Source organism: Nerophis lumbriciformis, linkage group LG12, assembly GCF_033978685.3.
Source record: "Nerophis lumbriciformis linkage group LG12, RoL_Nlum_v2.1, whole genome shotgun sequence".
Taxonomy (NCBI): Eukaryota; Metazoa; Chordata; class Actinopteri; order Syngnathiformes; family Syngnathidae; genus Nerophis; species Nerophis lumbriciformis.
Window position 1 is genome coordinate 28,787,543 of NC_084559.2, and position 13,486 is coordinate 28,801,028.

A 13,486-nucleotide genomic window follows, 5' to 3' on the forward strand; every position below is an offset into this window, starting at 1 on the left:
AGAATCAGGTGTCCTAATCACTTGGCCCGGCCACAGGTGTATAAAATCAAGCACTTAGGCATGGAGACTGTTTCTACAAACATTTGTGAAAGAATGGGCCGCTCTCAGGAGCTCAGTAATTTCCAGCGTGGAACTGTCATAGGAGGCCACCTGTGCAAAAATGTCCTCGCTCCTAAATATTCCAAAGTCAACTGTGGGTTTTATTATAAGAAAATGGAAGAGTTTGGGAACAACAGCAACTCAGCCACAAAGTGGTAGGCCATGTAAACTGACAGAGAGGGGTCAGCGGATGCTGAAGCGCATAGTGCAAAGACTTTCTGCACAGTCAGTTGCTACAGAGCTCCAAACTTCATGTGACCTTCCAATTAGCCCTCGTACAGTACGCAGAGAGTTTCACGGAATGGGTTTCCATGGCCGAGCAGCTGCATCTAAGCCATACATTATTAAGTCCAATGCAAAGTGTTTGATGCAGTGGTGTAAAGCAGTGTTTTTCAACCTTTTTTGACGTTGAAAGAATGCGGAGGCACACCACTAGCAGAAATCATCAAAAAACAAAACTCAGTTGACAGTAAAAAGTCGTTGTCGCAATTGTTGGATATGACTTTAACGCATAACCAAGCATGCATCACTATAGCTCTTGTCTCAAAGTAGGTGTACTGTCACCACCTGTCACATCACACCCTGACTTATTTGGACTTGTTTGCTGTTTTCCTGTGTGTAGTGTTTTAGTTCTCGTCTTGCGGTCCTATTTTGGTGGCTTTTTCTCTTATTTTGGTATTTTCCTGTAGCAGTTTTATGTAGGGATGTCCGATAATGGCTTTTTGCCGATATCCGATATTCCAATATTGTCCAACTCTTAATTACCGATACCGATATCAACCGATACTGACATATACAGTCATGGAATCAACACATTATTATGCCTAATTTGGACAACCAGTTATGGTGAAGATAAGGTCATTCAAAAAAAATAAAAATTAAATAATACATTAAATAAAGTAAGATAAATAAATTAAAAACATTTTCTTCAATAAAAAAGAAAGTAAAACAATATAAAAACAGTTACATAGAAACTAGTAATTAATGAAAATGAGTAAAATTAACTGTTAAAGGTATACTATTAGTGGACCAGCAGCACGCACAATCATGTGTGCTTATGGACTGTATCCCTGCAGACTGTATTGATATATATTGATATATAATGTAGGAACCAGGAATATTAATAACAGAAAGAAACAACCCTTTTGTGTGAATGAGTGTGAATGGGGGAGGGAGGTTTTTTGGGTTGGTGCACTAATTGTAAGTGTATCTTGTGCTTTTTATGTTGATTTAATAAAAAATAAAAAAAATAAAAACGATACAGATAATTAAAAAAACGATGCCGATAATTTCCGATATTACATTTTAAAGCATTTAACGGCCGATAATATCGGACATCTCTAGTTTCATGTCTTCCTTTGAGCGATATTTCCCGCATCTACTTTGTTTTAGCAATCAAACATTTTTCAGTTGGTTTTATCGTTCTTTGGGGGGACATTGTTGATTGTCATGTTCGGATGTACATTGTGGACACCGTCTTTGCTCCACAGTAAGTCTTTGCTGTCGTCCAGCATTCTGTTTTTGTTTACTTTGAAGCCGGTTCAGTTTTAGTTTCGTTCTGCATAGCCTTCCCTAAGCTTCAATGCCTTTTCTTAGGGGCACTCACCTTTTGTTTATTTTTGGTTTAAGCATTAGACACCTTTTTACCTGCACCCTGCCTCCTGCTGTTTCCCACATCTACAAAGCAATTAGCTACCGGCTGCCACCTACTGATATGGAAGAGAATTACACAATTACTCTGCCGAGCTCTAGACAGCACCGACACTCAACAACAACACATCATTTGCAGACTATAATTAATGGTTTGCAAAACATATTTTTAACCCAAATAGGTGAAATTAGAGAATCTCCCACGGCACACCAGACTATCTCACGGCACACTATTGTGCCGCTGCACAGTGGTTGTAAAACACTGGTGTAAAGCACGCCGCCACTGGACCCTAGAGCAGTGGAGACGCGTTCTCTGGAGTGATGAATCACACTTTTCCATCTGGCAATGTGATGGACAAGTCTGGGTTTGGAGGTTGCCAGGAGAACGGTACATTTCGGACCGCATTGTGCCGAGTGTGAAATTTGGTGGAGGAGGAATTATGGTGTGGGGTTGTTTGTCAGGAGTTGGGTTTGGCCCCTTAGTTCCAGTGAAAGGAACTTTGAATGCTCCAGGATACCAAAACATTTTGGACAATTCCATGCTCCCAACCTTGTGGGAGCAGTTGGGAGCGGGCCCCTTCCTCTTCCAACATGACTGTGCACCAGTCCACAAAGCAAGCTAACATAAAGACATGGATGACAGAATCTGGTGTGGATGAACTTGACTGGCCTGCACAGAGTCCTGACCTGAACCCGATAGAACACCTTTGGGATGAATTAGAATGGAGACTTCTTAATTTAGGATGTCTTATTAAGTAAAATTAACTACCTGCATGGTCAGATAATTTCACTAGTTTTGAATATTTTAAAAATATATAATCTAATCTTTTTACCTTATATTTTGTCAGCTCTTTTTTGTAGAGTGATGACAATGAAGTGGAACTTGCTTAGAATTCATATGTTATGCTCACCGAGCAGAGATGTATTTCCCTGAAATAGGCCAGTTAATGTTTTATTTTTGTTTTACTTTCATTCTTACTGTTTTGGTTCATTTGATCAATGCAATGATTTACAAACCATGTGGTTTGGCTATGACATTCAACTTTAGGGAGAACATGCAAACATCACAAACAAAGTCCAGAAACGAACAATCAACCTTTTTGCTGCAAGGCATCATCAGTAAAATGACCGACGATCAAATATAGTTTATACAGTCGACACAACCTCGTAACCTTACATGATTGTTGGCATTGCAATAAAATAATCCAAGGAGCCATTTGGGAGCTCACTTTTTATTGAGCCTAGTTAAAAGGGTTCATATAATCAAAGATAGTTCAAGCAGATTAAGGTTGGTCATACAATTGAAGGCATATTGCCCCCTTGTGGCTGCGTGTAGAACACACAGCACCGACCCTGTCACAAGCCACATCACGTTGGATGAAAGTATAAGATTTTTTTTTTCAAGTTATGTAATTATTAGCCAGTCATTGTTACCATTTTAACGTATAAATGTATTTATCTGCACTTTACTATATGATATCTACTAAACCAGGGGTGTCAAAAATGTATTTTGTATTTTACAGTATGAAAAAAAAAAAAAAATATCACTTTGGGTGAAATCTACGGTTGTTTTATTTACGGTGTATTAATATAAATGGGAAAACAAACGGTATCTCAGGTTTTTTTAGAGTTACATTTTTGTGCAAAATCTGTTGGAATTTAACACTGTACATACAATGTATTGATAACTTGCCTTGAAATAATGTGTCAAGCAGATATTTAACAAAAAGTTTGGAATGCATGATAATGCAATATTTGTTGCATTATTGGATCATAACAAAATATAAAAAATAAGCAATTGCATGCAGTACATGTATTTTTCTTCTGTTAAAATAGAGTACATTTTTTTAAGAAAAGCACCACGCCTATTGTATTGTTATTAGTATAGACACTTATTATTTTCAGGCTTTGGTGGGACATATAAAATGATGTGGCAGGCCAGGTCACAATTTGAGTTTGACACCTATGTACTAAACCACCTCAACTATTAAATGAACCAAAATATGGCTAATGGGATGTGATGCAAGTGTAAGCCACTGTGACACTATTGTTCATTTCTAATTTTTTAAATTATTTTTTATTAATGTTTTTAATGATAATATCAATGAAGGTTTTTTAATCACTGCTATTTTGAAATTGTTACTAATATTGATGCTGTTGTCGATAATGTTCATTTTTGTTTCACTACATTTGGATTCGTGTGTCCGCAATTGCTCTCAATTGCTCTGTTTATTGTTGTTCTTAATGTTGCTGGGACGGGTTTGGTTTTGGAATTGGATTGCATTGTTGTGGTGTTGTTGTGTATTGTTTTGTTGATTGATGAATCAATTCATTAAAATTAAAAATAATAATAATAATAATAATGGAAAAAATAAAAATAAAAAAAATAAAAAAATAAAAATAAACCACCTCAAATAGAATCTTAATGAATATAAAAACGTACTAATTTTTTTTTTAAATTTTTTTATTTTTTATTTTTTTACTATTATTATTTATTTTTGTATGTACTACAATTTACATGCATTTGTTCATTAGCAAGCAATTGTATACACAAATTGAAAAACAGCATTTTGATGAACTGTTCTGGTTAATTGTTTTGTTGGGGAATGGTAAAGTAGTACCAGGTAGGGTACTAAAATTATTAAATATTGTAGTTTTTTTTTCTATACAATTGTAGAAATACGATTATTTTTTAATTATGTGTATATTTCTTATCTGTACTAAAAAAAAACTTTGGAAGAAAAATCTCATTGTCAATGCACATATGGTATAGGGCGCCACCTTGTGGAACGTTTAAAATAAGAAACATAAACCAAATGAAATTGTTAAAAATATTTCTGAATATTTCTCACCAATAATTACTGTATATATAATCTGTGATTATTTTGATCCAAATCGTATTTTATAACTGCTACCAGTTATTGATTCCTTGAAAGTGACCTCTTTAAAACAAAAAAATAAAAATAGACAAATAACAACAAGCCATTACTTTTGAACAACTCTTTGATAGGAACGGGTTTTCAAGATCCGGTCTCTTTCAAAGAGCCATAAATGACATATACTTGGCTGCACTTCTCGGAATGAACACTAGGAGCCGGTGTGGCACAGTCTATCACATAAATGTCTGCTCAAAACAAAAGTCTGTCATTCGGACGTTGAGTCAGACGTTGCTTTACCTTAAGTAATTGTTTTTAATTTTTAAATCTCTCTGCCTAATCTTTGACAAATGTTAAAGACTTAAAGTGTGTTTCCATTCACACACTTCGGCATTCTGAGTGCAGAAGTGCGTTCACATTTAGAAGTACACTGCAGTAGTACCCGGATGTTGCACTCAACACGTGTTTGTAAACATGGTGACGAGTGTGTAGCGATGAACTTCTACCTTACCGGTGACATACAATACAAATGTACCACCCAGGTCTTAATAATCATAATATTGGCTACGTAACAACACATGACGACTCACAGTTAAAAATGAACAAAAAGAAAAAGAAGCGGTAAGTACGCGTCGACACAATTTTGATTTGTCGTGGCACTACACTGTCAAAATTCACACCCTCAAAGAGTGTATATAAAGTATACATATTGAAGTTTAACAATTGAAACTCAGCCATTGTGAGATGTATTGTTGTTTCCCCTTTCAAAACAGACACATTGTGCTAAAAAAGTTTTTGTTTGTTTGTTTTATTTGGCAGCGATTGTTATTAGGAAAGGCATTAGGGTGTTTGGCGACATATAGTGGTTTTAAAATAGAGCTGCACCAACAGAAAAAACTGCCTCTCGGCATTTGGTTTGATTGATTGAGACTTTTATTAGTAGGTTGCACAGTGAAGTACATATTCCGTACAATTGACCACTAAATGGTAACACCCGAATAAGTTTTTCAACTTGTTTAAGTCGGGGTCCGCTTAAATTGATTCATGATACAGATATATACTGTCATATATACTATCATCATAATACAGTCATCACACAAGATAATCATCAGGGTATATACATTGAATTATTTACAATCCGGGGTGTGGAGGGGGGGGGTTAGGTTTGGTTGTTATCATCAGTCATCAACAATTGAGAACAGAGAAATGGATATTGAAACAGTGTAGGTCTGACTTGGTAGGATATGTACAGTAGTGATGGGATCGGGAGTTCTTTTGACTGTACTGAATCACTAGAATCAGTTCCTTAAATTGAGTCGTTCAAAAAATGTGTTCACCGAATCCCCCCCCCCCAAAAAAAATAGGGGGGGGGGCGTGCGTAGTACAGTACAGTGCAGACATTCGCGGGAGAAGCAGCAAATAGGGTGAACGGGAGTCCCTACACAGCTCTGTGCATGCAGTACACCAGGCAGTGAGTGACTGACACAGCGCCACAGTCAGCACAGTTAAGTACGTGAACCTGAATCACTTCTGCAGCAGCAGTTCTGTGTGCAGGTCGGCGAATCATGAGTCAGTCAGTAACAGCTTCCCCAGCGGCAGATCTCGGTGTGTGTCAGTTCGCGAACGACACAAGCCCTCAGCACCCAATGAACGACGCGCACAGTGACTGAACGAGAGCCTCAATGTGACGTCCTCCTCCGCGACACAATCAGTTCTCTGTGTCAGTAGCGAGTCCTGATTCTGTCGTTCACTGAGTGATTCATGTCGTTAATCCGCGGTGAACGAATCGTTCGCTCAGCCCCCCCCCCCCCCATGATGAGTAGCTGGCTGCGTCGTTCGCCGACGTCGAGGGTTCAGTGAGTCACAGAATGCGCCAATTCCACTCATACTGTAAAAAATATTTATCTTAGAAGGTAGAAAAAAGTGAGATAAGCTTCTGTTTTTTTGTGTGTTTTTTTTCATGTATATATTCATTTCACACCATATTCATTGCACTTCTACATTTTTTATATTTTTATATATTTGCACATTGTTTTTCTAGCATGCACACATCGCACTGTATGGAATGGCCTCAATCTCGTTACCTTGTGTAATGACAATAAAGCTGATTCTGATTCTGATTCTGATTCTGTTCTCAGTACTGAGGCTTCAGAGAGCTTTGGAGCCGATATAGAGACATGTGAGCAGGATTAGAACAATGAACTTTACACAGAAGCTTTGCACATCTGCGAGAAGTTCAGAGGATCTGCTTTGATAACACTGTGGAGCAAAGGAAATCTGCAGGGCCTCCACTCTTGGCTTTGCTGCAAATACACTCTTGGAAAAACACATGGAAACACTGACACCTCCCTGAGGCCCTTTTAAGCGCTTGTGTGTGGGCTTTAACATGTGCATGCATGCATTGTTTGCAGTGGGGAGTTCACCTCAAAAAGCTTCCCTCCAAAATGCAGACGGACTTTGCAACACTGGGAGTGAGTTGACATTTGCCCTCCAGATCTCATATAGCATTAGCAAGTGTGTCCAAAGTGCGGCACTGAGGCCATTTTTGACCCGAAGCTTGTTTTTATGGGCCCTCGGCATGTTAAAAAAATTATATTTTAAAAAGTATTAATGACATGTATTATATGATAATTTTACTTCTATCTGTTCCAAAAGATCTGACCAAGACTGAATATTTTTTGCCCCATAACAAATAATCCAAACGTTCCAGACACCCAAACACATTTTATAGAGAACGATTATAGTTTAATATGCAGAAAACAATGTGAAATACATATAAAAGATGAATGATATGGAAAATGAACATTCAAGTGATAAAAACTAAGTGATTTGTAATTTGATGTAAGTTACTTCTTGTATTTATAGGGAGTTTTGATCAAGGTTTATATGCTAACGATTCCTATACCGATCGGCCAATACCAAAACCAATCACGTACAATGCGTAGTTGTTGCGTTTTTTTTGTTTTGTTTGTTTGTTTTTTGCATTGAGCAAAGAGAGCACAGTCTACCAAGTCAAATTCCTTGTGTGTTAAACATACTTGGCCAATATATCTCATTCTGATTCTGTTGTATTAACTTTAGATTTTTCAATGTATTTATTCTGAGTGCTTTGAAAATATCAAGTATTTCCTTATTCTCTTTTATTGCAAGCAACTGTTTGAATGAAACAAATTCAATAGTACACAATAACTAAACCAAAGTAAAAACTATCTACCGGTACTATGCCTCAAAATCCTTTGGTGTTTGCACTCAAAGTCCTCCAGAATCCAGGGAACTCTTCCCCGAGTGAGTAAACATGAACAAAAACACCAACAGCAAAGAAACTGACAAAATAAAAATATCGACCTATCCATCCATTTTCTACCGCTAATATCGACCTAATCGGTCTGATATCGATCATATACTGATACTACATTTGGTATTGAAACCATCAATTTATGGATCCGTCTGCCCCGTTCTTACTTGATAATGATACTCAAGATACTTTTACTTTGAAGAAATTCAGTTTATTTGCTGAAATGGAGGTGATTAATATTAACTCAAGGGATTGAGAACCAAAAATAGCAGCCAAGGCTAATAAAAATAAATCATTCAGTCATTAGCGTTTGTAATGGGAATTTAAAGGTATCAATCAGCAGTGGCGATCAAGTACTTTTTTTTACAAAATTCGATGGCAGTTCGATTAACAGAATTTAAGTGTTTTTCACCTTCTTTATCAAATTGCTGGCTCGCCCAACTTTTTTCTGCTCCATGGTGGCTTATTCTTCGGCCGTACTCAATAAAAAATCCCAATGATCCCCTGGACAACAAGAAAGACCAATAGTGTCCTTCAAGAGGTCAACCAAAAGAAGAGACTACTTGATGTGATAAATCATCCGGCACTGAGCTACTTTGGCCACATAGCAAGGCAAGAAAGCAACTTGCTACAGGGGAAAATTGAAGGCTCAAGAAGACCAGGACGACCAGAAGCCAAGTGGATTGACAGAATCTAATGCCTTGTTGGTAAACCCCTATCAACTGTTTGCCAACTCGCAGCTGATTGTAATACGTAGAAATCAATCATGGAAGTCTGTCAGGAATGACAGAAACTTAAATAACGAGAGAGAGAGAGAGATAAGTAATTTTTTATCCAAACAACTTGAAAACTGTTAAAAAAGAAGACTTTGCTAATAGCATGACAATTAGGCAACACAGGTTTTTTTTTTTGGTTTACTTTATATATTATTTATTTTAGGGTTTTGCCTAGATTGCCATTATACTTTTGGCTATGGAGCAATGAGCAATATGACATGTGATTTGCACATTCGGCGCTTATGCTTAAATTTTACACATACATTATACATACATGCAAACAAGTCTGTGTTACTATTAATTAGTTTTTAACATATTTTTTCCTGATATCATTTTGCTCCATTTTTCAATTGTTGCTGCTTTTGTACAATGTAACAGGCTGCACTTTGTGGAAAATGTTTAGGTTTTTTGTACTCGTGTTTAGGGACTCCTTACTTCTGTCGCTTGATGTCTGCTTGACTTTCTCTCTTTGAAAGCCTTCACTGCCCTCTTAATATTTACACTTTGCACATTTTGTAGATCGCTGGCCACGGGTATATCTAAATCAAAGTACGTCCACATCGCAGACATGCTGCCTGTGCTCCAGACAATGGTGTGCATTTTGTCTACGTCAACATCCTATTTTGTTTTCGCAGTGCTGTTTCGCTGATAAGTCTTTTTTCGGTGGCCAAATTTTCGGTGTATCATTACGTAATACTGCTCATATATACAGTACAGGCCAAAAGTTTGGACACACCTTCTCATTCAATGCGTTTTCTTTATTTTCATGACTATTTACGTTGTAGATTGTCACTGAGGGCATCAAAACTATGAATGAACACATGTGGAGTTATGTACTTAACAAAAAATAAGGTGAAATAACTGAAAACATGTTTTATATTCTAGTTTCTTCAAAATAGCCACCCTTTGCTCTGATTACTTTTTTGCACACTCTTGGCATTCTCTCGATGAGCTTCAAGAGGTAGTCACTTGAAATGGTTTTCTTTTCACAGGTGTGCTTGAAGCTCATTGAGAGAATGCCAAGAGTGTGCAAAGCAGTAATCAGAGCAAAAGGGTGGCTATTTTGAAGAAACTAGAATATAAAATATGTTTTATGTTTTTTCACCTTTTTGAATTTGCTGTCCTTTTTTCATAGTTATTAAATGTCATTTCTAGAAAAAAATTTGGCTTAACCTATTGGTACTATAACAATCTACAAGGTTAATAAAGGTTGCTTCTCTTTCTTCCTCTCTATTTTTCGGTATTCATTTTTTTAATCTCTAGTTATCATTACGTATATGTATTGTTGCATTTGAACAACTGTATTGTTGATAATAGAGGTAAATTATTGGTATTGTTCATTATCAATAACGCTATTTCTATTGATATTTGTGATGCTCCATTTGTAGTGTAAAAATGCTCATTGTCATTTCTGTATTATTTTTTTGTTTCGCTAACTGCTTCTTTGCTATCACTGTTACCATCATATTTGTACATATCCTATGTGCTGATGTTGCTCTATTGTTTTTGTTGTTTTTGTTATTGTTGTTTTTGCTGTTGTTGTTTTTGTCTCTCTGTCTAATCCCCCTCTTGTCCCCACAATTTCCCCCTCTGTCTTCCTTTTTTTCTCTTTCTATCCCCTCCTGCTCTGGCCCGGCTGCACCAAATGATAATATAAATACATTTAATAAAGTCAAATACAAATAAGGCAACAAGAGAAGTATCCTACACTTCTCTTTTGTAAAGTAAATCTGAACAGCCGATATGGGCATCTCCATCAACTATATGATCTGCCTAAGAAGCTGGACAGGACAAAAAAAATAATAAAAATAAAATAAAATTGAAAATTCTGCTTAATTTTGTTGTCACCAACTTAATTATACAAAATATGACCAACTTAAATACATAAAAAAATATTGGAAAATATTTTCAAAGTTTACTTGGTCGTAGGGCTGGGCGATATGGCCTTTTATTAATATCTCGATTTTTTTAGGCCAAATCACTATTCATGATATATATCTGGATATTTTGCATTAGCCTTGAATGAACACTTGATGCATATAATCACACCAGTATGATGATTCTATGTGTCTGCATTAAAACATTCTTATTCATACTGCATTAATATATGCTCATTTTAAACTTTCATGCAGAGAGGGAAATCACAACTACTTCAATTTACCAAAACTGTATTTATTAAACAGTTATTATGCAGTGGCACAAACATTCATGTCATTTCCAAAACAGAAAGTGCAAGATTGTCAGAGACATTTTAAAACAAGCTATTAGTGCACTTTTGTGAATGATGTCACCAAGATGACATATCAAAACAACACTAAATTAAAGTGTACTTTTTGTACAGAACGCCACTACAATAGTTAAAAACAAATAAAGTGCACTTTTGTGCATGAGGTCACACAAGATATTTCAATAACTGTCAAATAAAAATGAGCTGCATAATAGGTTCCTGGGGACGTTATCTCCTTCTGTTGTTGACTTTTTTTTTTCATACGGTGTTGATGTGGAAATGGTTGCTTCGGCATTTTGTTGGTGTGGCACCGGCCGGAGATGTTGACATGCAGAGTTTCAAGCACTCATCATTCTCTAGCGGGTGACTTTTCAAATGATGCTACATTAGCAGTGCTGCTACTTTTTGTAGCAACGCTTTTGCCGCATACATTTTGAACATATTCCCGCTTGAAGCCAAACCACCGCCGGACGATGGACCCCCTGCTGTTTTTCTTGGAATTAATTATTCCTCCATTTGTTACCAGATTCGCACTTTCTCTCTCTCGTATTACCACCCGCACCTCACCGTTAGCATCACAGCTAATGTTACCATGTAGCTACCTCTCTGCTCCGCGGGAGCGTGTGACGTTGCACACGTGACGTGACGTATGTAAGAAGGTGCGCTTGGTTTATGTCTCTGTGAGAAGGAGAGACAAGAAAGAGTGGGAAACTCATGTAGTGTAATGCCCGCAGCTAAAAGCAACTGTGTGAGAACGTATACTCGAATATCACGAAATAGTCATTTTCTATATCGCACAGAGACAAACCCGCGATATATCGAGTATATCGATATATCGCCCAACCCTCCTTGGTCGTACGTTAACCAGGACAGCATACGTTGAAAACTGAATCATGCAAAAAGTTGGTGTAGGAAAACCAAGCTACAATACTACTGTAATTTGATTTCTCACATACTCTCTCTCTCTATATATATATATATATATATATATAAATATATATATACTGTATATGTATATATAATTAGTGTTGTCCCGATACCAGTATTTTGGTACCGGTACCAACATTATTTCGATACTTTTCGGTACTTTTCTAAATAAAGGGGACCACAAAAAAATTGCTTTATTGGCTTTATTTTAACAAAAAAATCTTACGGTACATTAAACATATGTTTCTTATTGCAAGTTTGTCCTTAAATAAAATACTGACCATATTAGACAATTTGTCTTTTAGTAGTAAGTAAACAAACGAAGGCTCCTAATTTAGCTGCTGACGTATGCAGTAACATATTGTGTCATTCATATTCTATTACTTTGTCAACATTATTTAGGACAAGTGGTAGAAAATGAATTATTAATCCACTTGTTCATTTACTGTTAATATCTGCTCACTTTCTCTTTTAACATGGGGCTGACCGGTACTTTTCAGAGTCGGTATAGTACTGTATATGATTCATTAGTATCGCGGCACTATACTAATACCGGTATACCGTACAACCCTTATATATATATATATATATATATATATATATATATATATATATGTATATATATATATATATATATATTAGAGATGCGCGGTTTGCGGGCACAACCGCGGATTATCCGCGGATTGGGCGGATGAAATAAAAAAAAATTAGATTTTATCCGCGGGTCGGGTCGGGTCGGGCGGTTGAAATAAAAAAAAATTAGATTTTAAATAGATTCAGGTGGGTGGCAGTTAAACCAATTCGGAAATATATATACATAGTTAAATGTTGTTACCTACATACGAAAAACGAGCAGGCACCTGCTGCATATGCCACAACAGAAGAAAAAAAAAAAAAGAGATGGACACTTTTACGGAGCGAAGAAGGGACGCCTCGCCGGGGTCCGGGACCGAGGCCCCTTCCCCCGAGAGGGCCCCACCGGGAGCCGTAGCTGAGGCGATCCGCGAGAAGGGCCCGACGCACGTCCAGGGTCACCACCGCGCCCACCGCACCGACACCCCGCCTCGTCCGCCTTCGCCGCGGCCGGCGTCACGCGCAGCAGGTAAGCAGCTTACCTGCCCACCACCCCCGTGGCTGGGGGCTCGTAACAGGGGTCACTCCGCGCGCTCCGCTCGCGCAGCTTACCTGCCCGCCACCCCTGTTGCCGGGGGCGCGTAACAGGGGCCACTCCGCGCGCAGTGCGCTCACGAAAGGGGTGGGGCTCACCCTGGTTGATATAGACAGCAGGACGGTGGCCATGGAAGTCGGAACCCGCTAAGGAGTGTGTAACGACCCACCTGCCGAATCAACTAGCCCTGAAAATGGATGGCGCTGGAGCGTCGGGCCCATACCCGGCCGTCGCCGGCAGCGAGACGCGCTTGGAGGTGCGCTCAGCGCGGCTCCCATATGATTGCGCACTGGTGTGCGTCTGGGTCGTGACAGCGTGGCACGCGAATGTCTGTGCTGCATTGGATCAGTCTCCTTTCTTTAACAGGCAAAAGCTTTATAACCTCACTAATGCCTTGCATCGTCTATATTAGATATATAACAACGGGCGGGTGCGGGTGCGGGCGGGTGCGGTTCTGATCAAATGTTA

At 38.0% G+C, this 13,486-nt stretch overlaps 1 protein-coding gene across 5 annotated transcripts in view; it reads left to right on the forward strand.

Moving 5' to 3' along the window:
* The first annotated feature begins 5,117 nt into the window (after nt 1-5,117).
* Nucleotides 5,118-13,486, forward strand: part of sorbs3 (sorbin and SH3 domain containing 3) — a 75,397-nt gene continuing 67,028 nt past the window's right edge. For all 5 annotated transcript variants that reach the window (XM_061986248.1, XM_061986245.1, XM_061986251.1 and 2 more), the window contains exon 1: nt 5,118-5,246. The gene's annotated coding sequence lies outside the window, so the exon portion shown is untranslated. The remainder of the gene's footprint in view (nt 5,247-13,486) is intronic.